We start from the raw sequence: 27,445 nt of genomic DNA on the forward strand, positions 1-27,445 counted from the left end.
GGAAGTACTGAAGAGTCTAAAAAGCTCGAAGTGTATACATCACCAGGGCCGGGTGGATTGTATCCCAGGGAGAAAATAGTGGATGCTCTGAGCATCATTTCACAATCCTCAATAGATACAGGCTATGGCCCAGAGGATTGGAGATCTGTAAACGTTGCATCGTTATTTAAAAAGTATGCGAAAAATAGGTCTGAAAATCATAGGTTGGTCACTTTGGGCTGGATTCTCCAGTCCTGCGGCCATATATGTAGTCTTACGACCAAAAGGTCGGCGACGCCCCCGCACGGATGCTCCACCTGGTGGGGGGGCTAGCAGCCACCGTAAAGCCCCCGGCTTTCCCTGCTGATACGGCCACAGAATGGCAGGTCTGTGGCCATGCATGCGCATGGCAGCGGACTACGGCAGCCATGCCATACAACCTGGCACCGGCCATGCACGGACCCGGCCTTCCAAACGTCGCCACCCTGTAACGCCCCCTCGACACCCCCAGACCACCCCTCACCAGTCCCCCCAGCCCCCGCCGAAGCCCAGCCAGCTGAGCCAGTCCCCCCTACTCCCGACCGTGGCTGCGCTGGACTCAGTCCACAACTGCTACGCTCGAGTATCCCAGTTTGAGGGGGTGGAGCATCGTAAAAACTACACCTCCCCGGCATAAAAATGGATTCTCCGGCAGATCACCAAACTCCATTTCGGCGATCAGAGAATCCCACTAATTGACTTCGGTGTTCGGCAAATTATTGGAGTCAATTCTGAGACAGGATAAATTGTGACATTGGAAGTCATAGATTGATTAGGGATAGTCAGTACAGTTTTGTTTGGGGAAGATAATGGGCATTATTCTCTTGAATGTCAGGGTGGTGGGGCAATCGGTAGCACTGCTGCCTCATGGCGCTGAAGACCCGGGTTCAATCCTGGCCCTGGGTCACTGCTCATGTGGAGTTTGCACATTTTTCCAGTGTCTGCGTGGATCTCACCCACACAACCCAACAAATATGCAGGATAGGTAGATTGGCCATGCTAAATTGTCCCTTAATTGGGAAAAAATAATTGGGTGCACTAAATTTTTAAAAAATGATTCTCCTTAGTGAAGACTAACTGCTCTTGCAAGCGGGAAAGAGGGAAGGACGCCCGCTGGTGCTAGTGAGCCTGTCACGCTGTGCAATGACACTCCTTATATTGGGCTTTCCCTGTCATTCCATGGCACAGAGAAAATTTTTAAAATAGGGTCGGGGCTTCTCCTGGACCTAAGCGGGGTGGAGCCTAATCTTTCTGACAGGTTCCACTCCTCAGAAATTGGGCACCGCAATGTCAGATTGCTGTTGCAGGCCCCCCTTCCCCCAGGGATGCTGGCAAGAGAACCCCCTCAGTCCCTCCCTTTAGCCCCCCCAGTTCCCCATTCATCCCCCTTAGTCTCCCTTCAGTCCCTCCCCAGCCAAGTTCAGCATGCCAAGTTCAAAAATCTGTGAGATTAAGTTACAAGTATTCCCTTTAATGTGGAGGGAAACTTTGAAATTTCAATTTTATTGACCATTATCTTTTTCAAGCCTGTTTGCAAGCCTTAAAGGCTAAAAGCTTTCAACTGCATTGCTTACATTCAATTTTACAGACCATTTCCTTTTAAAAGACTTTTGATTAACTGATCTAAATGTATCAAAGGAAGGATACCATTGTTGATTTATCTCTACAGGGTCCATTAACTTTGGGAAGCAGCTGTTTTTATTTAAAGAGGTTGGGTAGGAATCTCCATTCTACCAGACCCATTTTCTGGTGCTGGCAGAGGGAACCTCCATACTGGCAGCTGATCAATGGGGTTTCACATTGTGGCTAGCCCTCCCCCCCATGCCATCGGGAAACCTGCGGACGTGAGTGCGTTGCCGTCGAAGCGGAGGATCCCGCCGATAGAGAACCCCACTCATTGTTTCTTTGTTCTGAAGAGATTCCTAGAAAGTTCAGGTGAGGGATAGCAATCCATCGGGACCCTATTTGTCAAGACTTTCATAAATTTATGCCAGCGGGACTGGAGCATCCCAGAAGGCAGGTGAATCGGGCATCCTCACCATAATCCCAGCCAAGCTCAATCATAACTCCAAAACCTAGGACCTGGCTCCTCCCTCTGCAACTGGATCCCAGACTTCCTGACCCATAGATCACAATCAGTATGGATAAACAACAACACTTCTCCACTATCGTCCTCAATGCAGGGGCCCCGTAAGTCCGCATACTTAGCCGCCTTCTATAATCTCTATTTACATGACTGTCACAATTTTGGCTCCAACTCCATCTGCATATTTGCTGGTGACACGACCGTAGTGGGTCAGATCTCAAACAACGATGAGTCACAATACAGGAGGGAGACAGATAACCTAGCGGCATGGTGCAACAACAATCTCTCCTTCAATGTCAGCAAAACGAAAGAGCTGGTCATTGACGTCTGAAAGTACACACCCTGTTTGTACCAATGGTGCTGAAGTGGAGATGATTGACAGTTTCAAATTCCAAGGTGTGCACATCACCAACAATCTGTCCTGGTCTACCCATGTCAATGCCATGACCAAGAAAGCACAAGAGCACCTATACTTCCTCAGGGAATTACGGAAATTCAGCATCTCCACATTTACTCTCACCAATTTTTACAGATGCCACGTAGAAAGTATCCTACCTGGCTGCATTAAAGTTTGGTATGGCAACTGTTCAGCCCAAGAGCGTAAGAAACTACAGAGAGTCATGAACACCGCCCAGTCCATCATGCGAATCCACCTCCCTTCCATTCACATTTCTACATCTCCCACTGCCTTGGGAAAGCGGGCAGCATGATTGAAGGCTCCTCTCACCTAGATTATTCTCTCTTCCAACCTGTTCCATCATGCAGAAGATACAGAAGTCTGAGAACACGCACTAACAGGTTCAAAACAGCTTCTTCTCTAAAGTTACCAGACTCTTGAATGGCCCTCTTATGAACTGATCTCTCACGCATTTTCTCTACTGAGAAGCACTACACTCCGTATTCTTCACCCGATGTCTATGTATTTATATTGTGTATTCATTGTATGTCCTCTGATTTTCTTGTATGGATCTGCCTGGACTGTACACAGAACAATATTTTTCACTGTACCTCAGTACAGGTGACAGTAAATCTAAATCAAATCAAATGAGATTCAAATTAGGGATAATGACCTCCTTTCAGAAATATTAGTGAGGGATCACTTTGGGAACTGTAGCCATAAGAAAAAAGAACAAAGAACAAAGAAAAGTACAGCACAGGAACACGCCCTTCAGCCCTCCAAGCCTGCGCTGACCATGCTTCCCATCTAAACTAAAATCTTCTGCATTTCCGGGGTCCGTATCCCTCTATTCCCATCCTATTCATGTATTTGTCAAGGTGCCCCATAATTCCATTAGTTTTAAGATGTTGGGCAGGTACTCTTTCCCAGGGTGGAGGGGTCAGTCACCAGGGGGCATAGGTTTAAGATCTGTGTGGAAAAGTTTAAAGGAGATGTGCGAGGCAGAATTTTTATGCAGACGGTGGTGAGTGCTAGGGGATGCGTTGCCAGAGGAGTTTGCGGAAGCAGATACATTAACGGCATTCAAAAGGCATCTTGACAAACACATGGCTAGGATGGGTATAGAGGGATACGGCACAAGGGAGTGCTGAGGGATTTGGCAAAGGTTGGTATCATGAACGATCCATGGTATCATGGAGGGCCGAAGGGCCTGTTCCTGTGCTGTATTGTTCTTTGTTCATTGTTCATGTTCCCGCTGGTCTGGGTGGGAACCTCACTGTGGCTGGCCATGAGACTTGCACTGGATTTCATGGCTGGTGTGATATCCGTTTTTTGCCCGATGCCCGATTCACCAGGTAATCAGGATTCCCGTTGCTGGCTTGCAGCCCTGGAGAATCCCAGCCCATGTCTTCATTAATTCATCGAATGTTTGAGGAAGTGGCAAGGAGGATCGATGATGGTAATATCGTGGATGTTGTCTACCTGGATTTTAGTAGGGCATTTGTCAATATCAGAAAATTGAAATCCTATGGGATACAAGGGAAGGTGGAAGGTTGAATCCAAAATTGACTCAGTGACAGGAAACAAATGTTGTTGGATTTTTTTGCCAAGGCAAAACAGTTTTCAGTGGTGTTTCGCAGGGCTCAATGTTGGTTCGTTGCTGTTTATATATGAATGAATTGGATTTAAATGTGAGAGCATGATTGGGGAATTTGAAGATGACACAAAAATTGGCCTTGTAGTTGATCGGGAACAACACAGTTGTTGTCTCCACAATGATACCAATTGTTTTTTTTGAATGGGCAGCTGGAATGCCATCCTGGGAAGTGCGAAATACTGTGTTTGGGGAGGGCAAACAAAATAAGGCAATATTCAATGAACAGGAGGTTTTGAGAGGGGTTGAGGAAGTGAGGGACCTTGGAGTGTAGCACAGGTCCCTGAAGGTGGCAGGATAGGTGGATCAGGTGGTAAAGAAAACATTAACGGCATTCAAAAGGCATCTTGACAAACACATGGCTAGGATGGGTATAGAGGTAAAGAAAACTATGAGGCCACAGATGGAGGTTTTTGTACAGTTGTGGTTCCCACACTGCAGAAGGATATAATTTCTCTGGGGAAAGCACAATGTTGCCAGGGCTTGAAAATTACACCTATAAGGAGAGATTGGAGAGGCTCAGGTTGTTTTCCTAAGAGCAGAGGAGACTGAGGGATGACCTAATTGAAATGTACAAAACTATGAGGGGCCTAAGTAGGGTAGACGGGAAAGACCTGTTTCATCCAGCTGATGGGGCCAATTAACAGAAGAGCATAAATTTAAAGTCATTGGTAGGATTATTGGGAACACGAAAACAAATCTTTTTCACCCAGAGGATGTTGGGCATCTAGAGCTCACTGCCTGGATTTGTGGTTGAGGCTGAAATGCTCAACTCATTTAAAACGTACCTGGACCTACATTCAAAGGTTTGTAACTTGCAAGGCTGTGAACCGGGTTCTGGGAAGTGGGATTAAAATGAGAGGCTAGTTTATTTTTTTCTCTTTTTTTTTGGCCTCAATGGGATGAATCGCCTTGTTCTGCATCTTAAAATTTCTGGAGTTCTGTGGTCATGGCCACTTCTCAAGGTCCTGAAGCCAAAACAGCAGATAGTTGCTCTCCCAAGTCTTTTATTAACCAAATCCTGAATTTCCATGAGAAAAAGGAGGTGGTATTTTGTCTGAAATCATCATTAGATTCCACGATTCTGGAAAACTCCAAAGTTTCCAAAATTCTGCTGTACATGTCCTTCCTCACACAAAGTCCCATTCATCTCTCACCCCTGTGCTTTCTAACTTACATTGGCACACGGTCAAGCAAACCCACACTTTAATATTCTCATGTTGTTTCCAAATCCATTCATGGCTTCACTCCTCCCTACTTTGCACTTGCATCTAGCCCAATGAGCCTTTGAGTTACGTGCACCCCTGTGATTCTTGCTTCTTGCACACCCCAATTTTAATTGCTCCTCCACTGGTCACCACACTTTCATCTGGCAAAAAGAACCGCAAACGCAGGGTTTCTCAAAGCATTTTCCAGCCAATCAAGTATTTTTTTTGAAGAGTAGTCACTGTTGTAAAAGTAAGAAACACATCAGTCAATCAGTGCACTGCTCAAGCAAGTCATGTGATAGTGACCAGAAAATTTGTGTTGTTGAATGAGGGATAACTGTTAGCCACCTGGGATAACAATCTTTGCTCTGCTGTGAAGCAGTACCAAGGGGTATTTTGTGCCTACATCAGAGGGCAGACAGGGCCTCAATTTACCATCTCATCCAAAATGGCAGTTCCAGCACTGAAACATTCAATGAGGACTTCACTGGAGTGTCAGCCTTGATTTCTATGCTCAAGTTCTCAAGTGGGACTTGAACACAAAATCAAAAGTGCTATCAACAGAACATTGGGCTTTTACTCCCTTCTGTAATCTCCCTGACCCTCTCTTTCTTCCTTCAAGACACTCCTTTGAAGCTGACCTCTTTGACCAAGCTTTTGGAAAACTGCTCCAATATCACCTTATGTGTCTTGGTGTCTAATCTTACTGTATAACATTTGTGTAAAGAACTTTGGGCGATTCATTACACTAATGCCACTTTTTTTTTAAAAGTAAGCCTTTGGAGCTCAAAATTGGTACTTGTGACAGGCAAGGATGGGAATGCATATGTTACCATCCGCATGAGGTAGGCAACAGATGAGGATCCGTTTGTTGCCCCCTTAAAAGCCAAAACGTACCCACACATGGAGTTTTCAGCATTTCTAGCTCAGAATTTAGCTGTGATCATCTTAGTCCAGTGAGGCTCTTGTCCGAATACAATTGGCAGCCACCCACATGCTTCTGCAATTCAAACAGCACTGTGCAAAGTATGCGGATAGGTTTAAGAGCTCACACAGTACACAGCATTCTCCAAGGGAAAGTACCACGGTAGAAAGGCCAAGGCAAACAAGCAGTAGGAATTGTCATAGAAACTGAACTATATTTGTCTGCATCAGGCATGCTCTTTGCATATCGTTGAAAAATGTGGTATGATTGGAGGTTGTCTGCAACCACACCGACTTCGACAAAATAATGAATGCTGTCCAGTGACTGGCAAGACAATCAGCGTGAGAAGACACAACCTTAACCAGGGTGTAAAATGGCTACTACTTTTCCCCTACCAGAATCCTTTCAAAATATGGACGGCCTCAGACAGGCTGAGCAATGGCAATATTGGCAAAATAATTTTACCGGATACGGCAATGCCTCATGCCTTGCGAGGAAAGAGAACAAAGACCAGTTAGCACTTTGTTATACGTTGTTGGGCACAAAGAAAATGACGTGCTGTCCAGAAGGAATGAATGAAGAGACAGACTCCGACAAGGACAAGGGTGTCATCACAGCCTTTGACTCGGTCTTCGTCAGAAACATTGTAGAGAGGGTGAAATCTAATCTGAGCAGTCAAAAACAGGGTGAAGTCATCAATGACTGATACCAAATTGTGAACACTGAACACTAAAGGACGACGAGACTAGAGATTGAATAGTCACTGAGATTTTATGTGCCGATCTCTCTGACTCATCAGAATCACGGGAAGGTTTAAATTTAAGCAAAGCAGTACAACTGGCTGGGCAGGCTGAGGAGCGGACGCAGAATAAGGCTTTTGTCAGAAGTGTGGTGGAAATTTCCCCAGATCAGATCACTGAAGTTGTTCAATTTGTGGGTTGTAAAACCACAACTGTAGCAGGGCAGCAACTAAGGAGGCACCCTGAAAACGTGGCAACCGTCGTTTTTCAATATTCCCACTGTGGCGAGGGGAGGCCCTGAATTATGCAGTACCATGGGCGTGGCCAGTTAGGCCATTTTAATGTTGTCTGTTGTTTCAGGAAATCTGTATTTTCAGGACAGAAGGAGAAATCTGATGAAGGAACCTCTATTCAAAAAATTCAAGTTGACTCAGAAAACTGAGGGTACAGACAGGCTGGTCAGACGAGCTAATCAGTGACAAATAGAATTCAATCAAGATACGTGTGAGGTGATGCACTTGGGCAGGACAAACAAGCCAAGGGAATACATGATAAACAATTGGACCCTGGAAAGCACTGAGGATCAGAGGGATATTGGTGTGCATGCACATTGGTCCCTTAAGGTAGCAGGAGGTGGATACACTTGTTGAGAAGGCATATGCTTTCTTGTATTTATTAGCCGAGCCATAGAATTTAAGAGCAGGGAACTGGAACTGTATAAAATGTTGGTTAGGCTACTGCTAGAGCATTGTGTACATGTAGTTCTGGAATCCATATAGGAAGGATGTGATAGCACGAGAAAAGGTGCAGAGGCGATTTCCCAGGATGTTGCCTGGGCTGGAGAGTTATAGTTATGAAGAGAAATTGGATAAACTGGGGGCTGATTTCTTTGGAGCAGAGGAGACTGAGGGGGGACATGATTGAGGTGTACAAAATTATGAGGGGCATAGATAGAGTAGACATGAAAAAACGTTTCCCCTTGGTGGAGGGATCAATGAGCAGGAGCATAGATTTAAGGTAAGGGGCAGGAAGTTTAGAGGGAATATGAGGGAACATTCTTTCACCCAGAGGTTGGAGAGAATCTGGAACTCATTGCTGGAAAGGGTGGTGGAGGCAGAGATCCTCAGAACATTTAAGATGTATTTAGGTGTACATTTGCGATGCCACGGCATGCAAGACTATGGACCAAGTGCTGGAAAATGAGATTAGAATACTTAGGAGGTTGTTTATAACCAGCGCTGGCACAAGGGGTCTTTTTCTGTGCGAAGACCTCGCTGACTCTATGACTGTAAATCAGCCTTCATAGGTTAAGCTCCATATCTACAACCAAAGGACATTGTGGGTATGTCATTTTTCTTGAAAGTGAGGCTGGATGAAACAGGAGACAGATGAACTGAGAGTGAAAATGACCAGCTGCAAAATTACATTCCAGACCTTAATTTGTTCTTCCAGGAAAGACTGGAAAAGGATGATAACCAAGATGTCACTGATATTGATGAGTTCTCACAGGAGGATATCCTGAACGTTGCTTCACATTTTGAAGACAAAATTCTGATGAGGTTCTGGAGATGTACAGGCCCACTGAGGGGCAAACTCACAGTGAAGAGAGTGGACACTTTGGAGCACTACCCACAGGGAATGAAATTCCCACAGTATCAGCAGGATAATCATATTTTATCCTTCGGAAAACCTTCATCCTTTTCTTGGTCCATCTGATTTGTTTGTGGATGAGGAATTTCCTCATACTTTGTTTGTTGCAGTAGAAGTTTTCGACCCTCTGCAGTGGTACAAATGTCCAGAGAGGCTGAACGAACTTCCTTTTTTCAAGTGAGAGCAGCCAGCAGTCCAAACTTTCCCCAAAGTACCAAGAAGGGAAAGGGAAGGGAAGGAAAATATCTGTTCATTGCCTTTGTACTGTCGGCCAGCAGCAAAAATCTCTGTCTGAGGAATTGGTGCATTCTGAGGACAAGATTCAAGACAGCATCCATCCTATATGTCTTCAAATTAGAGTCAAGGACACAGTTGGAGATTGATGCCATTGGTGCAAGAAATTGTGAGGGGGGGGAAGCATAGGGGAATGGACAGATAATAATATGGTGATAAAGTCTCAGGGCGAAATGTAGAGTAAAGGGTTAATTCTGATGAGCATGTGTGTAAGGAACTAAATTGTGGTGATGCCACTCACTGAGTCAAGGTGAGTGTGAAGCAGCTCAGAGAGTTTCCCTAACTATGACTTGATCTTATTTACCCTTTGTAAGTATTTAGCAGGCAAATCAATGGTTTCAAATAAATGTCCATTGCTTCCAGTATCAACACTCCTGGGGTCAGATTCCAACAAATCCTAAGGTTAACCCACAATAACAGAATCTGATGGTTGTATCTCTACTTTCCTCCATGCCCCCATGACCATTGACTCCCTTGTCTATCAAAAGTGTGTCTAGCTCTGCCTTGAATTAATTTCACCACCCAATCTCTAAATAATATCGACAAATGGTCAGATTAATCCTGGCTCCACTGCCTGCAAGCCACCTGCCCAATCTGGACATAAAATAGCAAATAATGCCTGCAGAAATTCCAGGCTTGACTGATTATGGTGCATATCACTGTGGGAAAGCCATAGGGATGCAATGATAACACTCCCTCAATCTAGTCGATAACATTTCTGCTGGCCTACCCACCAAGCATCTCCCACAAACTACAACAGCAGTGAGAAAAATGTAGAAAGTAATTTATTTCATTCTTGGAAAGGAAGGCAGGGAATGAGGTAACTGAGACCATAATGAGAACAGATGACTCAACAAACAGATGGAGATCAAACGTCAAAGCTGCCAAGATTGAATATATGTATTTTGGGAGGAACTGTACAACAAATAATATCAAAAAACAGCTTTTAAAAGGTACAGCATAATAATTAAAACCGGCTGTTTTCAAGTGTCAAGTATAATTTCAGAAAAATATGGACCCCAACTAGTGCAACGGAACTTAATGCACATGTACACATTATGGGTCAGAATAAGACTTTCATTTCTATCATGCCTTTCGGAACCTCAAGAGATCCCAAAGCACGTTATAGCCAATTAATTACTTCAGAAGTTTTACTATTGGAGTAAATGTAGTAAATGTGAAGGAACGTATACGAATATGACTTAGGAATTGGAGTAGACCATTCAGCCCTTTTAGCCTGCTCCACCATTGAATTAGATGATAGCTGATTTATGTGTGGTCTCAACTCCATTTTGCCAAATATAGAATAACTATTGTACATCTTTATTTTCCTTTTGATCAATAATAACTTGATTTTTTGTTAAAGAAATAAAAGGAAAACAAAATAGCCCATTACAGCAATATTAAGCTACACTGATAATTATGACTTGAGGGAGGGAACAAGCACCCGCTGGATTCAACCACATGTTACAATCCCAGTTGATGTTACACCTGGGCGGGAAGATCCCAGAATAGAATACTGGCTCAAAAGATTAACTTTTACTTTGTTTTAGAAAATGAGGTTGAACAGAGTCACAGGTCTAACACATAATTATCTTAAGCTATAATGCTCTTAGTAAACACACAATCTCTTTAAACCTTGGTTGATTGTGGCCAGACAGCAATCCACTCTGAAAGTGTTGAACGCCACTCAATCGATGTTCTATGGATTTCTCCACAAATTTCCCCCAGATTATTGTCACACTAGTGTTTCCAAACTCCACTCTCAAAAATGACATGCTTTAAAATCTTCTTTCAAGCAATGCTTTCTCTCAGCTGTTTTCATCCATGATCCACCTCCAAGTTTTCCAACTCTCCTTTATGTATTCCTTTGTCTTGAATTCTTTCAATCTTTCACAGAAACGGATAAAGGCCCAGAAACTAATTGCTTCAAGTAGCAATTCACAGGTTGTAGTAAAATGTCACAAACCTTAGGATCACTTCAGATATTGTTGGCTTCTCATGAGCCAACTTCATCTCAGTTCTGTTTGTGAATTCAATGAACAGTACCTTGTTTCAGTTCCAGTTTCTGTTTAGTCCTTTGACTTCAAACTCCCTGTAACATCTCTTTTCATTCTCTAGCTTCCTCAAATAGCGTTCCTTAGTTTCTGCTTTGTGCTTTTTGCAAAGTCTGCCTTTTTGAAGCTCCTCTGTCCTGCTTCTGCTTCTGGCAGAGCGGAGAGCTGTTCTTTCTCGAGCTTCCATGTTCTACCTGTTATGAATTCAGCTAAACATAATCATCATAGCCATCTCCCCTAAAGTGGCCCCTGGTAACTTAGCAACATCTCATTCTTTGTCCAATCTTGTGTTTACTTTTCCCACTGTATACTCTTTTCCAGCACAATAGAAAGACAGATTAAACTGAGTTTTTAAAAAACCTGCCCATGCTGATACTTTTGTCTAACATGCATCAAACTAGAGTTGTACATTTTCCAACACAAGAACACTAAATTAAACCCACTTAAATCTATACCTTATTTCTAATATTTAACAAGTCAATTATAGATCATTTAAAACTACCTCTGTTTCCTGACAGACAGGAAGATGGAATGCACACTTTTAAAGAAGAGGCCTTCTGTTTTGCGAGCTGCAGTATGAGCTTTTGAAAATAATCACATTTAAATATGTTTGTCATGTAGTTTCAATAACAAGCCAAGCTCTCTATAATTCTAGCACTTACTAAATCAACTGCACATATTGAGCCACACTCCCTGGGGGAAAGCCAATGCAATGAAATTGAAAATTGGTGCATCTCTGAGCTCACATTTAAAATGCAATTATACTGCACACCATGAGATCAAGCCAACTGTCCTGTTAGGGTTAAATTCAAGCATTTATTTGCCGGGAGCACACACTGTGTGGAGTTTTCACTTTCTCCCTCGAATCTGCATGGGTTTCCTTCGGAAGCTCCGGCTTCCTGCCACAGTCCAAAGATGCGCAGGTTAGGTGAGTTTATGGGAGTACGGGGATAGGGCAGGGGAGTGGGCCAGCTAGGATGCCCTTTCAGAGGGTCAGTGCAGACTCAATGGGCCAAATGGCCTCCCGCTGTGCTGTAGGAATTCTGAAAATGCTAACTCCTCCTGCAACTAGCTGGTTGCTTTTCTGAAGTTTGCGAATACTTTCTGTCTCCTTTTTGTTCCTAACTGCATCTTTCCCACACTTATCCTTTCTTTCAAAATACCACTTTCACTCATGGATGAGAAAGAACAATTTGCAATTTGTAGAACCTTGAGGAAAGGATACTTCATCCCATGAGTATCAATACGTATCTTCCATGGTAAAACATGGATCAATCACATTTGAAACAAAGTAACACATTTACAGTTAACAGTTCAATATTTCTTGAATGAAGGGAAGAAACTTTACCTTACTCTCTACATCTACTCCCTATACCTGCAACAATATATATTCCAATTAAGTAAACCAGGTTTACTTCTTTTTTTCTATGAAAATACTTTGGAGAGGTCCTTGCTTACATAGATCTTACATTGAACATACAGTGCAGAAGGAGGCCATTCGGCCCATCGAGTCTGCACCGACCCATTTAAGCCCCACTTCCACCCAATCCCCGTAACCGACCCTATCTCCTCCTAACCTTTTTGGACACTAAGGGCAATTTACCATGGCCATTCCACCTAACCTGCACATCTTTGGACTGTGGGAGGAAATCGGAGCACCCGGAGGACACCCACGCAGACACGGGGAGTACGTGCAGACTCTGCACAGACAGTGACCCAGCGGAGAATCGAACCTGGGATCCTGGCGCTGTGAAGCCACAGTACTATCCACTTGTGCTACTGTGCTGCCCTCAGCTGGAGCCAGCTGAAGTCCTGCCTTGTAATCTAAAATTCTGTGGCAAACTCCAAAACTAAAGATATACCTGGCTCCTCCCTTTAACGACACCATAAGGCATCCTTCAGTCACCTCCCACTAGGATGTCTCTTAATTTTAAAAATACCCGAGGGGCTGGATTCTCCGCCCCGTCGCACCACATTTATATTTCACCCTGTCAGTGAGATGCTCCATTATGCCAGCTGGTCAATGGGGTTTCCCATTGAGGGTAAGCCTCACGCTGTCAGGAAATCCCCAGGCTGCCGACAAAATGGAGGATCCCGCCGGCGGAGAATCCAGCACAAAGTCTTTGGTCCTTGGCTGCCCGATAACTACAGTCACTAGGTTTGTAAATTGAAACACATTTAACTTTTATTAATGACAATAACTACAATTAAATAGGCAGCAAATACAACTGGTTAACTATTATCTAACTTCTAAATTTTCCTTTAACTTGACCCACTCTCCACACACACATAAGATAGACAAACACAGAGGGGAAAGAGGGGTGTAATAATAAAAATTAAAAGGATAAAAATCTCTGATTCAGATGGATATCGTCCTGTTTCATTTTATAAATCTACACCTCCAGTTGGATGAGATATTTACTTTCAGTCTGTAATGGTTTTCACTGTGGACTCGTCAGAGTCTCGAGACTTCTCTGCAGACTCAGAAACAGCAGGCAGGAGACATTTGAGAGAAAGAAAAAGAGAGAGAGCAACACACAGCCAATCCTCTCAAAGTCCAGGGGCTTTCTGCAGGTTCTCTGGCAGGATGCAATCGCTATCTGCTGCCAGGAAGAATATGGTCCCTGGCTCATCCATTGGCCACCAGCCAACCAATCAAACCAAATCCCTCCAATCTCTTGGGGGCCATAAAGTCTGAGTTCTTCTGTTCAAAATCTAAATCTTCATACCAGAGTGGGCTATTTTGCAACTTTTGAGTTGCTCTCTTTCCCTGATCACCTTAAAAATATGAAGCCATTAAAGAACCATGGATCAAAAATTAGAGCAAAATAAAATAAATAGTAACTAAAGGAATCAGCAGGAAGGGCCCTTACACAATAGAGTCATCGAGTTTTACAGCATTGAAACAAGTCCCTTGGCCCATCATGTCTGCACCAGCCATCAAACAGTTAACTATTTAAATCCCATTTTCCAACACTTGGTCTATAGCCTTGTATGTTACAGCATTTGAACTATTCATCTCAATTCTTCTGAAAGGTTGTTGGGCAGCTAGTTCCAGATTGCAACCACCCTCTGGGTGAAGAGGTTTTTCTTAACATTTCCTCCAAAACTCCTGTCCATTCCCTTAAATCTATTCATTCTAGTTATTGAGCCCTCCACTAAGGGGGAAAATATGTTCATGTCCACCCAACTATGTCCCTCATAATTTTATACACCTCGACCAGGTCCCCCCTCAGCCTTCTCTTCTCCAGGAAAAACAATCCCAGCCAATCATTCTTGATAGCTGAAGCACTCCAGCCCAGGCAACATCCTGATGAATCTCCTCTGCACCCTTCCCTGTGCAATCACTTCCTTTCTGGTGACCAGAACTGCAGACAATACTCAAACTGGGGCCTAAAATCATAGAACCATAGAAACCTTTCAGTGTAGAAGGAAGCCATTCAGTCCAATAAGACTGCACCAACCTTTTGAAAGAGCTCCCCACCTAGGCCCACTCCCCCATAACCCTGTAACCCCACCTAACCTTTAGACATTAAGGGGCAATTTAGCATGTCAATCCACCTAATTTGAACGTCTTTGAACTGTGTGAGGAAACCGTAGGAAACCCATGCAGACATGGGGAGAATGTGCAAACTATACACAGACAGTCACCCATGTTCGGAATCGAACCCAGATCCCTGGCACTCTGAGGCAGCAGTGCTAACCACTGTGCCATCGTGCCACCCCAATCCAGTGTTTTATATAGTTCCAACATAATCTCCCTGCTCTTAGACTCAATGCCTCCGGTCTTCGGCGCCATGAGGAAGCAGTGCTAACCACACAACAACCAAATATAAAGACCTTTCACACAGTTTGTCAATTTTCCCCTTTTTCTCCCCAAACTACCCAACACCTTCTTACCCCTACGTTGGTCCTCAATGGATCCTATTCTTACTGGGGTCAACTTCTTGCCCTTAATATACTTAAGAAATCCTTTGGACTTTTCTTTATTTTACCCACCAGTGCGTTTTCAAACCTTCTCTTCACTCTCTTAATTTCTTCCTCAAAAAACCCCTTGTACTTCCTATACTCCTCTAGGGCTTCCACTGTTTTGAGTACTTGGTATCTGCCAAATACCTCCCTTTTTTTCTTTATCCAACCCTGGATATTCCTTGATATCTGAGGTTCTCTGCACTTATTGCTCCCACCCTTCACTGTCACAGGAACATGTTGCCCTGTACTCTCTCTATTTCCTTTTTGAATGTTTTTTGAATGAATATCCCACTGTTCTGATATAGGTTTTCCTGCAAGTAGCTGCTAAATTTTGACAAATCCTATCTTATTTTATTAAAATTGACCCTCCCTTAATTCAGAACCTTAATTTCTGGTCTATCTTTGTCCCTTTGTACAACTACCTTAAATTTTACTGAATTATGGTCACTGTTTCCAAAATATACTCCTCACTGAAACTTCAAACACTTACCATGTTTCATTCCCTAAAACTCGCACCCCCCCCCCCGCCCCCCCCCCCCCCCCCCCCGCCCCCCCCCCCCCCCTTGTAGGATTTTCCATGTATTGGCGTAAAAAGCTCTCCTGAATGAATTTTAAGAATTCCGCCCCCTCTCAGCCTTTCATACTTTGACTAACATAATTAATATTGGGGAAGTTGAAATCCCTGATTATTATTATCCAAGTTTACAATTCTCAGATATTTGCCTACATATCTGCCCTTCTATCTCTCCCTGACTGTTTGGGAGCTGATAGTACACTCCCAGCAATGTGATCGCCCCATTTTGTTCCTAACTTCTACCCAAATGGCTTCATTTGAGGAACCTACTAAGATACCATCCCTGATGTTCTCCCTAATCAATAATCTATTCCTCCTTCTCTTATACCTCACCCTCTATCACACTTGAAATGTCTATACCCGAGGACGTTCAGCTGCTAGTCCTGCCCTTCCATCAAACAGGTTTCTGTGATTGCAATAATGTCATAATTCCATGTGCTGATCAACACTCTACGTTCATCCATCTTATCCGTTAGGCTCCTTGCATTGAAATAAATGCAGTTTAGCCGACCAATACTCCAATGTGCCTAATCATACCTTTGTCTGCTCTGCCCATTGGACTTGCCTGGTTTATTCGCTATAATTGACTCCATCTTCTCACCCAATGTACTGTTACTTTGGACCCCATCCCCTTTCCAAATTAGTTCAATCCCTGTTCAGTAGCATGAACAAACATTCCTTCCGGACTACATATCTCCTTATCTCTCACCGTTAAAGATTGACTTGCTACCGGATCAGTTAACATTTTAACTCCTTAACAATTCCACCTTTTACACATGAGTAAACCTTACCCTCACAAATAAAATCCTTAAGAAGGTCTGACAAACTCTGAACAGGATGTATACACTTTCATACCTCTTCAGCTGCAATCATGGTTTCTTTTGCCACTTTCATAAACCCCATTGGCTTATCTTGTTTTATAGAGTCTGTCTTCCCAGTACTTTTCTTATCCAGCATCATTGCGACTTTGCATGCCCACCTTTCAGTTTTCTTACCTATCTTCCACCCTCATTAGTTGCCTTTTTAACCTGAGTCAAAATCTCTATAATATCTCCAACTATACTTCCTTTGCCTTGGCCGCATGTGGATTTTTTATTTCCCCAGTTTCCATTCCTATTTCCACTCCTATTTATTGACTACAGCTCCGCCTTCAACACCATAATCCCAGCCAAGCTCATATCAAAGCTCCAAAACCTAGGACTTGGCTCTCCACTCTGCAACTGGATCCTTGACTTTCTGACCAACAGACCACAGTCAGTAAGAATGAACACCAACACCTCCTCCACAATAGTCTTCAATACCGGTGCCCCACAAGGCTGCGTACTTAGCCCCCTACTCTACTCCCTGTACACACACGACTGCGTGGCAAAACTTGGTTCCAACTCCATCTACAAGTTTGCTGACGATACGACCATAGTGGGCCGGATCTCGAATAACGACGAGTCCGAATACAGGAGGGAGATAGAGAACCTAGTGGAGTGGTGTAACGACAACAATCTCTCCCTCAATTCCAGCAAAACTAAAGAGCTGGTCATCGACTTCAGGAAGCAAAGTACTGTACACACCCCTGTCAGCATCAACGGGGCCGAGGTGGAGATGGTGAGCAGTTTCAAATTCCTAGGGGTGCACATCACCAAAAATCTATCCTGGTCCACTCATGTCGACGCTATCACCAAGAAAGCACAACAGCGCCTATACTTCCTCAGGAAACTAAGGAAATTCGGCATGTCCACATTAACCCTTACCAACTTTTACAGATGCACGATAGAAAGCATCCTATCGGGCTGTATGGCAACTGCTCAGCCCAGGACTGCAAGGAACTTCAGACAGTCGTGAATACCACCCAGTCCATCACACGAACCTGCCTCCCATCCATTGATTCCATCTACACCTCCCGCTGCCGGGGGAAAGCGGGAAGCATAATCAAGGATCCCTCCCACCCGGCTTACTCACTTTTCCAACTTCTTCCATCGGGCAGGAGATTCAGAAGTCTGAGAACACGCACGAACAGACTCAAAAACAGCTTCTTCCCCACTGTCTCCAGACTCCTAAATGACCCTCTTATTTACTAACCTCATTAACACTACACCCTGTATGCTTCACCCGATGCCAATGCTTATGTAGTTACATTGTATATCTTGTGTTGCCCTATTATGTATTCTCATGTATTTTCTTGAATTTTGTTTAATTCCCTTTTCTAATGATCTGTTGAGCTGCTTGCAGAAAAATACTTTTCACTGTACCTCGGTACACGTGACAATAAACAAATCCAATCCAATTCATCACAGACTGAAACTGATGTCGAAAACAAACCGTGATTTATGAACTAATGCAAAATCATCTGCCATTTTTGCTGACTTTCTAGAAATTTTAACCATTTGCTCTTCCACATGAGTTCTCACTACTGCAGGGTGTGGAACTTTAAATTTCTCCAGAATAATAATTTCCCGAAGAGCTTCATGGGCTGTGTTGCACGTTTTGCTATGGGTGTAAAACGCGTTTATTGGGGTGTATTAACTTGCCTGTGTTAAAGGCCGTGTGCTTAACACCACTAGGCTCTGTCTATGTATTTTCAGCTCAGGAGTCGCCAGTTGCCATATAGACAACTCACATATATCTCAAGGTCAAGTTCAAAGTAATAAAACGATACACCGATTAGTAAGTTCCAAACGATCAATATTTATTATACAATTATAATAAATACGCATGCACACACTAAGGGACTAAGCTATGACTAAACTAAGCAAACAGAATACTTAACTACACAGGAACAGGCAAGGTCAGGGAGCGAGGCCTTCGTCCCGGTCTTGGGATGCAACCTTCAGAAAGCGTGCTGGTCACTGGGGGTCTAGCGGGCTTGGTTCGCGTAGCGAGCGTCGTATTGGCACTTACGGTTCGGCGGCTGGTGCTCAACGGCTGGAGTCAGGATACGAGTTGGAGGTCTTGGTCAAAGCCGGAGCACGAAAACAACAGACAGGACCATGTGTGGGGGTCTATATTTATAGGGGTCCCCAATGTCCTTCCCTCTTCCTGGGCGGGCTTTACCTTTAGGTATCGATTGGATCGCTTCCAATCGATATCTTTTGAATTCCTCCAATGTGAGGGTCTTTCTCAATGGTGGGGGCGGTTTCTATAGTGGATACTTCTGGTGCCGCTCTGTCTGGACATCCACTTAAAGTATCTTATTCAAACCCAAATGTTGCCATTGTGTGTGCCTAGATCTGGACTGCCTCATTAGTATGTAGAACGTTCTGCCATTATCACCTTTGGTTGGAGATCTTCCACCTGGCCAGAAACTGGTTTTGCTGCTTGCAAAATGCTAATGAGTGTTTGCAGGCTGTTTGCCTTGGCTAAACTGTTTTTCCCTACAGTCTTAGCGATTCTTCATTTTGTTTGGTTCAGTGTCCATTTTAGGTGGCTACAGTGGCTACAGCTGTGTCTATTTTTAATGCTCTTATCCACCTATCAAAATTATTTTCTTTGATACTTTCCAATCCTATACATATCTGACCTGGTTCTTGCCTTAGATTTCTAAACTTCTGTCTATAGCCTTCTGGCACCAGTTCATATGCATTTAAAATGTTTTTTTCTCTCCTCATCATAACCCCTGGACACCTCCTCTGGTCATGATGTAAATGTTACCAATTTTGATTGAACCAACAATACCCACATGGTTTTCAGCCAATTCATTTGTTTAGCCACTTTCTCAAATGATAATTTTAAAAAGGCTTCTGAATTTTTCTCCTCAAACGTTGACGGTGCTTGAACATATTTAAACATATCCCCATTTGTATTTTGACCAGGAGGGGTTACTCCTCCCTCTAGATTTTCCTCAACATCTGCCTTTAATTGCAACCTTTTAAGTTACTAAGCTTTTTTGACTCTCTCCTTAAGTTCCATTTTCGAAAGTTCAAAGTATCTCACCTTGTCTTTCTCTCTTTCTCTCTCTGCTCTCTCTTTTTTCTTTCTTTTTAAAATTGTTCCTCTTCCCTTTTGCTTTTCTTCTGCAGTTTTCTCTCTTTCCTTTTATTTTCCTTCTACCATTGCCTCTTCCACCTTTGCCTTTCCTTCTAATTCAAGCTGTTTCATTTCATTACCATGCTGCAATTGCTTAATTTGTAACTGAATCTTGGCTAATTCCAATGATTCAGACTGTGCCTCTTTCAAATCTAAATGCTGAGCCATTGCTTCAATTATCTCTACCTTTCTCATCCCTACAGATATGGTTAACTGCAGCTTGACTGCTGTATCCAAATGCTTTTGTTTAACCACCCTTTGTATATGACCCAGAGCATGTTCTTCAACGTCAAGGAAACTCCAAGCCACTGAAAGAGCCATTTTACAAGTCTCTTCCTATTTAAACTCACAGAGTATCAACACCTGAAATAAAGCAGCAGCTACTCACTATCGCTGTCTTTATGAGGTTCAAGATATTTTGTGCTCTCGGCCTCATTTGCATGGATGCAACAAACTGTGCCCCAAACCAGAACACCGATGGAGCTCACGTTTTTGGGGGGTGACAACAAATTAACCACCTTCTGCACAGAACTGACCGACTGACATTCTGAGTCATAGGGAACATTCCTATTTTACTTACCCCACTATCTGCCCGAAATAAAATACAAAAAATGGTTTTGCCCCTTTTTTTGAGGAGCCTCCAGTGGTCTATTTAAGGACTGTGGTTAGGCCATTCAATATTGGTAGAAGCAGATGAAGTGTGTGAGCCATATGCTCCTCCTCTCCGTGTCTTTCAATTTTCCAAATTCTTTTTTTTTTAATGTTTTATTTTTCTGAGTGTACCCTGTTTCTCCAACTCTAAAATTAGTGTTTGTACCATTTGGCCTTGTATATATTTTTTACTGTTTTAATAAAAAGATATGGCCAATCCACCTACCCTGCGCATCTTCGGGTTGTGGGGGTGAGACCCAAGCAGACACGGGGAGAATGTGCAAACTCCACACAGACAGTGACCCGGGGCTGGGATCGAACCTGGGACCTCAGCGCCGTGAGGCAGCAATGCCAACCAATGAGCCACAGTGCAGCCCTCAATTTTCCAAATTCAAATGGGGATCCCAACTGAAACACACAGGCAGACTGGTAATCCAGCTAAAGATCTAAATGCGGTGGTGACATGAAGCACCAGCATAAATGGGTCAATAAGTAACACAACACCAGTTTCAGGCTAATATTGTCCCATTTACGCCAGATAATATTATATCAGGTCACAAGATATTCACAAGTAGTGAAGGTAACTCAACTCATTTCAATTGATTCATCCAGAAAGATCTTAGAATCTCATATTGTTGCAGCCAAAAAGCTCTTAAATGTATTTTCATCTCTTCCACTTCTTTCAAGATTCCATTTGAACCGTTAATTGTTCTCTGCATAAAGATCTTTTTTTTGTCAGTCTTGAATTTTATCTCTTCCTTAACTTAATTTTGGCTTTGTTTCCACTTCCCAGATTTTAGTGAAAAGCAGGGTGTGGGATTTGCCTTGTCCAGACCAATCACTATCATAGATATCGCTATAAAATCATCTCTTTTTGTGAATTGTTAGATTTTGATTTATTGTCACGTTTACCAAGGTGCAATGAAAAGTATTGTTCTTCCTACTGTCCAGGCAGATCACTCCCTACTTGGAAAACATAGGACGTACAATAAATGCACAATATGAATACAGAGACATAAACATTGGGTGAAGCATATGGCATGTAGTGTTACACAGTAGAGAAGATGCGTGGAGAAATCAGTTCAGTCTATAAGAAGGTAATCAGGAGTCTGGTAACAGTGGGGAAGAAGCTGTTTTTGAATCTGTTGAATTGTGTTCTCAGACTTTTGTATCTTCTGCCCAATGGAAGAGGTTGTAAGAGAGAATAACTCGGGTGGGAGGGGTCATTAATTATGCTGCCCACTTTCCCAAGGCAGCGGGTGATGTAGACAGAGTCAATGGATGGAAGTTGGGTTGACTTGATGGACCGGGCTGTGTTCATGACTCTCTATAGTCTATTCTATTTTTATTAATTTAATGGACTGCATTTTTATTAATTTAATGGACTGTATTTGGGATTTTTGTGCACTATATTCGTGTTAAAATTGCATTCAGATTAATTACCTGCCAGTGGGAAGGGGCCTAATTTCAGTTTTCAGGTACATGGAACTCTATTTCCATTTATTATGCTCCACCTATACTTAAAATTCATGCTCTGTGTCTGTGTTTAACTTGATGCACCTAATGTGTTTTCTAATTATATCTTTACTATTTCATTGATCCTTTTGCAATTGTAAGGCATTATCATTAACACAGCCCAATTCCTCAACCGTGGCATTATCTCTTATCGCAGCCCAACCATCTTTAAGCAGGACTAACTGGCCATCTTGTAAACTGAATCTAAGATTACAAGAATATTATGCTAAAAATCTAGCTCAGGGATGCCAATAAAATCCAATTTGCCACGTAGATAAAAAAACACTAAATTAGACAAAAGAATTGACACGTAATGACAGTTGCAATATTGCAATAATACCAGCTTAAGATGGCAACTAGAAGTAGTAATGAATCAGCACAATGTTTATGAAGATCTACTTTGTAATACTTAGGAGGAAATAAAATGGTTCTGACAGTTCCAATAGCAATTTTCACTGTTAAGGTTTTCTTTGAACATGTTGTGATGTGTTAGTCACTACATCATACATTCTTGTTTCTTCTTTATTGATTTCAATTTGAAAATAGAACAATTTGATTTTAAACACAGCTGTTATAGAGTGGTAATCATTTTGCCACACAACAAAATATTCCCCCTCATAACCTTTCAAGTGCATGTTATATGTGTAATTTTGGAAGGCAGAGATTGCCCATTGAAGTCACTGAGGAATAAATCTCATCAGTTAGCAGCTGGTCAGAAGAGGCAGACAATTACACGGAGATGCTGCAGCCACATTTAAGGCAGCCAGTCCATCATTACGATTTTTTTTCTCTGATGGAGGGATGTTTTGCAAACGATTTTAAGACTGTGGGCTATAAACGGAGAGATACGAGGCCCAAAGTCCGCTCTCCAGCCTAACATACTGGATTTGTAATCAAGCTGAAGTATTATCAAGGTTGCAGCTACTTGGAAGAATTTGCTAAATCTTCTGAGGTAAAATTCAAGCGTAGGTGTTGCAGATACTCTGTTTTGTATTCTAGACTCGCGCCTGCTAATAATAGGTTGGAGACTTTCCCGCGTCTCCCACAACACTCGCAGTTGCCAGAGGATGAGCTTCAACCAATCACTTCATGCCAGATTCCAGCCCCAAGTTCCAAAGATTAAAAATAAACATTCAACCGCACTGAACTACCTATTGCTGCAATTGTGCTTCCAGCTGGAAATGTTACTTCTTTTTAAGTTGAAATACTGCAACAAAATTTGGAAACTAATTTTTCAAGAGACAAAATTGATTTTCAAGTGTAGTGTATATCTGTGGCATTTTGAGGGAGTGATTGCGATGCTCATGAAATCTGGGGCGGGATTCTCCCCTACCCGGCGGGGCGGGGGGTCCCGGCGGGATGGAGTGGCGTGAACCACTCTGGCGTTGGGCCGCCCCAAAAGTGCGGAAGTCTCCGCACCTTTAAGGGCCAAGCCCTAACATTGAGGGGCTAGGCCCGCTTTGGAGTAGTTGGCGCCCCGCCGGCTGGTGGGAACGGCCTTTGGCACCACGCCAGCCGGGGCCGAAGGGACTTCGCCGGCCGGCGGAAGTCCGTGCATGTGCCGGAGCGTCAGTGGCTGCTGACGTCAACCCCGCGTATGCGCAGGGGAGGGGGTCACTTCCGCCTCTGCCATCGTGAAGACTCTGGCGAAGGCGGAAGGAAAAGAGTGCCCCCACGGCACAGGCCCGCCCGCCGATCGATGGGCCCTGATCGCGGGCCAGGCCACCATGGGGCACCCCCCCCCGGGGCCAGATCGCCCCGTGCCCCCCCAGGACCCCGGAGCCCGCCCGCGCCGCCTGGTCCCACCGATAAGGTAGGTGGTTTGATCCCCGCCGGCGGGACCGGCATGACAGCCGGCGGGATTTCGGCCCATCGCGCGCTGGAGAATCGCCGGGGGGGGGCCCGCGGACAGGCAAGGTGCTGTTCCTGGCCCCACCGAATCTCTGGTGCCAGAGACTTCGGGACACGCCGGGGGCGGGATTGACGCCGGCCCCCGGCAATTCTCCGACCCGGCGGGGTGTCAGAGAATCCCGCCCCTGATCACTGAGAGACCAGAATCATATTGATGGTCTGGACCTATTTGAGTCTCATTCATGAACTGACTGCACGCGTATAGTGCTGATTGGCAGTTTGTTGGAGGATAGGATACTCAATGGATTAGTTTGCTACTTTTAGTGAGCTGGCACCTCTTAAAGGTTAAATTGTTAATTATTTCTCACTTGATTTCTGAATTTTTGGTGCGAGAAATCTCGTGCCAGGTATAAGTGTCTTTCCTGTTCATTTCCTGTATTCTCATTTCTTTTCTTTTATTGTATTATTTTTGGTCTGTGGACCCATAATCGGGATGTGCCTTTAAGCAGTAGATCAATTGAAACAGTCTGCTTGCCGTGACACTGTGTACCCAGGTTTTATATTTTGCAGAGAGAAGGCCAGACTCCTCGGCACCGGGTAAATCTTAGGAACCGGTGTGGAGGGAGTCGGATTGATTGGTTAACTGGCAACCGGTGGATTGGCCAGGGACAGTGTTCTGCCTGACAATGATCAGTGATTGGTTCCTGCGTGATGCTTTCTGAGAGAACTGTCAGAAGTGTTTAGTTCTTGGAAGGAGAAGGAACACTTTCTCACTCCCTTGCTTCCTGAAATGGACGAACTAGGGTGGATTCTCCATCAGCGGGATTTTCCGTTTCGCCAGCGGTCTCACACCCAAGGATTTCCCAGCAGCGTGGGGGTGGCCACAATGCAAAAGCCCATTGGTTGGCTGTTGCCGGTGGGGGCATGCCACGCCAGAAAATGGAGAATCCCACCCCTGCTCTTTAGCTCTAAAAGCAGTGAGTGTCTGTATGTTTTTGCTGTAAACCTGAAATGATGCTGAGACAGCATAGACAACATTGTCAGACAAAACCTTCTCAAGCCTGGAAGGAAGAAATACCATAACAAAAGCCTGAACTTAAGAAAGATATTAACTGGAAGTCGGTCCAATGCATCAAAGATCCTTCATCCTCTTATTTTATTAATGTTTTATTTACCTCTCAACCACCCTTTCCTCTCTGTGTCGTTGTGTGCGTGTAGAGAGTGGGGGTTAGTTAGGGAGGGAGGCTTGGAAAAGGGATTGTTATATTAAGATCAGTGACAAAGCTAGTGATGGATTCGCCATTTTTCTGTGAAACCTGAATCGCTCCAGAATTTCATTGGTTTGCATTTTGCAATGATCATCAAATTTTATGATCACCCTAAATTTACTTTTATTATCTTCACCTTCAGCATATATGAACAAATTATAAATCTCAATAGTTTACTGATCTGCCATGGACAGAAGCAAAGCTATGCGTCTAGCTTCAGAGGCTGTATTTAAGTCATGTGTTTCTAAATAGAGCTGGAATTGTTGTTTAAATAACTGCCAATTAAGATTTCAGTTACCGGTAGTCTTCAGCTGTCTGGGAGCCTGAACGTGGTCCATCGAATCAATTTGCTGTTGAGGATCCATTTGCCGCAATGACTTCCACTGTCGAACAGTTAGTATCTGAACTTTTTCTTTTCTTCTCTAATCTTATTTCTGGTTGTTTTTAAAGCTTGTTTTTACCTGGAACCATGTTATATTACTGAATTGTAATATAAATTACTAATTTGTCTTGCCGAGTTGTGTTGAATTTCTATTATAAACAGTCAGTCTTCCAGGTAATGACAATTTATTTATTGAGTAATGAAATAATATGCTCGTGTGTTCTTTCACTTTAATACTTTGACTTGTAAAACAAATAAGTCAGATTAGATTAAATAAACAATTATGATAATACACTATACTCAGATCTGGTCACGTCTTCACTTTGGCTGTCCTACCCCCACACAATCTAAAGAAAGAATGGGAAACTCCTTATATAGTTCTTGTTAGTGTTGCCATCTAGTGATCATCTGTCTGCACTGACTTCACATTAACTAAACATGTATTAACACATACAGAGATCACTAACGGATATTAGATAGTTACTTTTCTGTCAGTATAATTATAAAAATGTTCATAATAATAAAGGTTACTTGTGTTAAACTTATAAACCTGGTGACTGTAGTTTACTGGACTCAACCAAGGACCTTGCATATTTTACATATTATCTAATTTCACCTCTGTTGCAAGTCCAGTTCAAGTGGGGCGAGAATTAACTGCGCTCTCGGCCACGGTGTTGTTACACAGGACATGAGGAATTTGGGATCCAGCGATGGACTGGTGGAGAGAGTGAGATAAGTCCCTGATCCAATAGATGATGGGGGGATACTTGAACAGAATTGGAACAAGGTGGTTGAATCGGTGAATGCCAGAATTATTATTCCTGAAGCATGAAGGCATACTGAGAAAACACCTCAGACAACAAATGTAAGAATTATATAATTACCAAAATTGCAGCATATACTCAACAGATACGGAAGAACCTGTGGAGAAAGAAATAGACTTAATGGGCTGGATTTTTTGGTCTCATCAGCAGCAGATATAATGCCGGACGGGATTGGAAAATGTGAAGGAAGTGCCAAAAATATGTTTCCCACCATTCCTAACTTTAATGGGGCACGTCTCCCGCTGCACCATGTTGGGAACAGCGTTTGAATAATATGAATGCTCATTACGAAGGTAGATCACCAGAATCATGTCCCAGCTCCTGATCAAAAGGCCACGCTGGTGTCTAATTATATCGGTGTCATTCACAATCAGCTAAATGTGATGTGTGCATCTGGCAATTGCACTTCACTTGTGACTTTGAGGTATGCTCGCCCACCTTTGATTGCAGCTGCTCTGACTCTGTGCCAGGCTGTGCAGGCAACAGCAGAGGGACCACAGGGGTTGTTCAGAACCAAGGCCAGTGGCAATGCGGTGGGGGGGAGGGTAGCTGGAGGGCAAAGGCTTGTCTTGATGGGGGAGGAGAGGGGCTGGTTAGACACAGGACAAATATAAGGCAGGTGGTTGGAGGGCAAACAATAGTCTTGGTGGAGGGGTGGTGATCTGTCATATGACACATGCAGGGCAAGGGACTGGAGGGCAAAGGCTTGTTGGCATGAGGATCAAAGGGTACGCAAAACTGCTTCTCCCACACTCCTAAGCAGCGCATTCTAGATCCTAACCACTTATTGCAGGAAATAAATTCTCATCATGTCTTAATTGCTTCATTTGCCGAATAACTTATGTCCTCTTCTTCTCAATCCTTTCACCAAGGGGAGCAGTTTCTCCCTAATTACTCTGTCCAGACACCTCATGATTTCGAAAACCTTTAGCGAATCTTCACTCAGTCTTCTCATTTTCAAAGAAAACTATCCCAACATCTCCAATCTTTTCTACATAACTGCAGTGGCTCATCCCTGGAACCATTCTCATTCATCTTCATCTTTTCTGCACTCTCTCTAATGCTCTCACATCTTTGTAAGAAGGATTGTCTGCTATCACTGTAGCTCAGGGGGATGCTTTACCGCAGTACTGTACACACCTCAACAGACTCCAAAGTTTCCCTATCCCCCCACTCGCTCCACAGCTGGAAATATGCCAGGTCAATGGGAGTCTCGCCCACGAGCTGGAGGACAAACAGATAACTCCTGTCAGTTCCATGGGGCAGGAATGATGGAATCAAGTGCCGTTCAGGCATTTAATTGTCCACCACTGGGCCTTCACAACATTTGAGGTCCCCAGCAGCACAAGTCCAATTAGAACA

This window comes from Scyliorhinus canicula, chromosome 1 (genome assembly GCF_902713615.1).
Source record: "Scyliorhinus canicula chromosome 1, sScyCan1.1, whole genome shotgun sequence".
Lineage (NCBI taxonomy): Eukaryota > Metazoa > Chordata > Chondrichthyes > Carcharhiniformes > Scyliorhinidae > Scyliorhinus > Scyliorhinus canicula.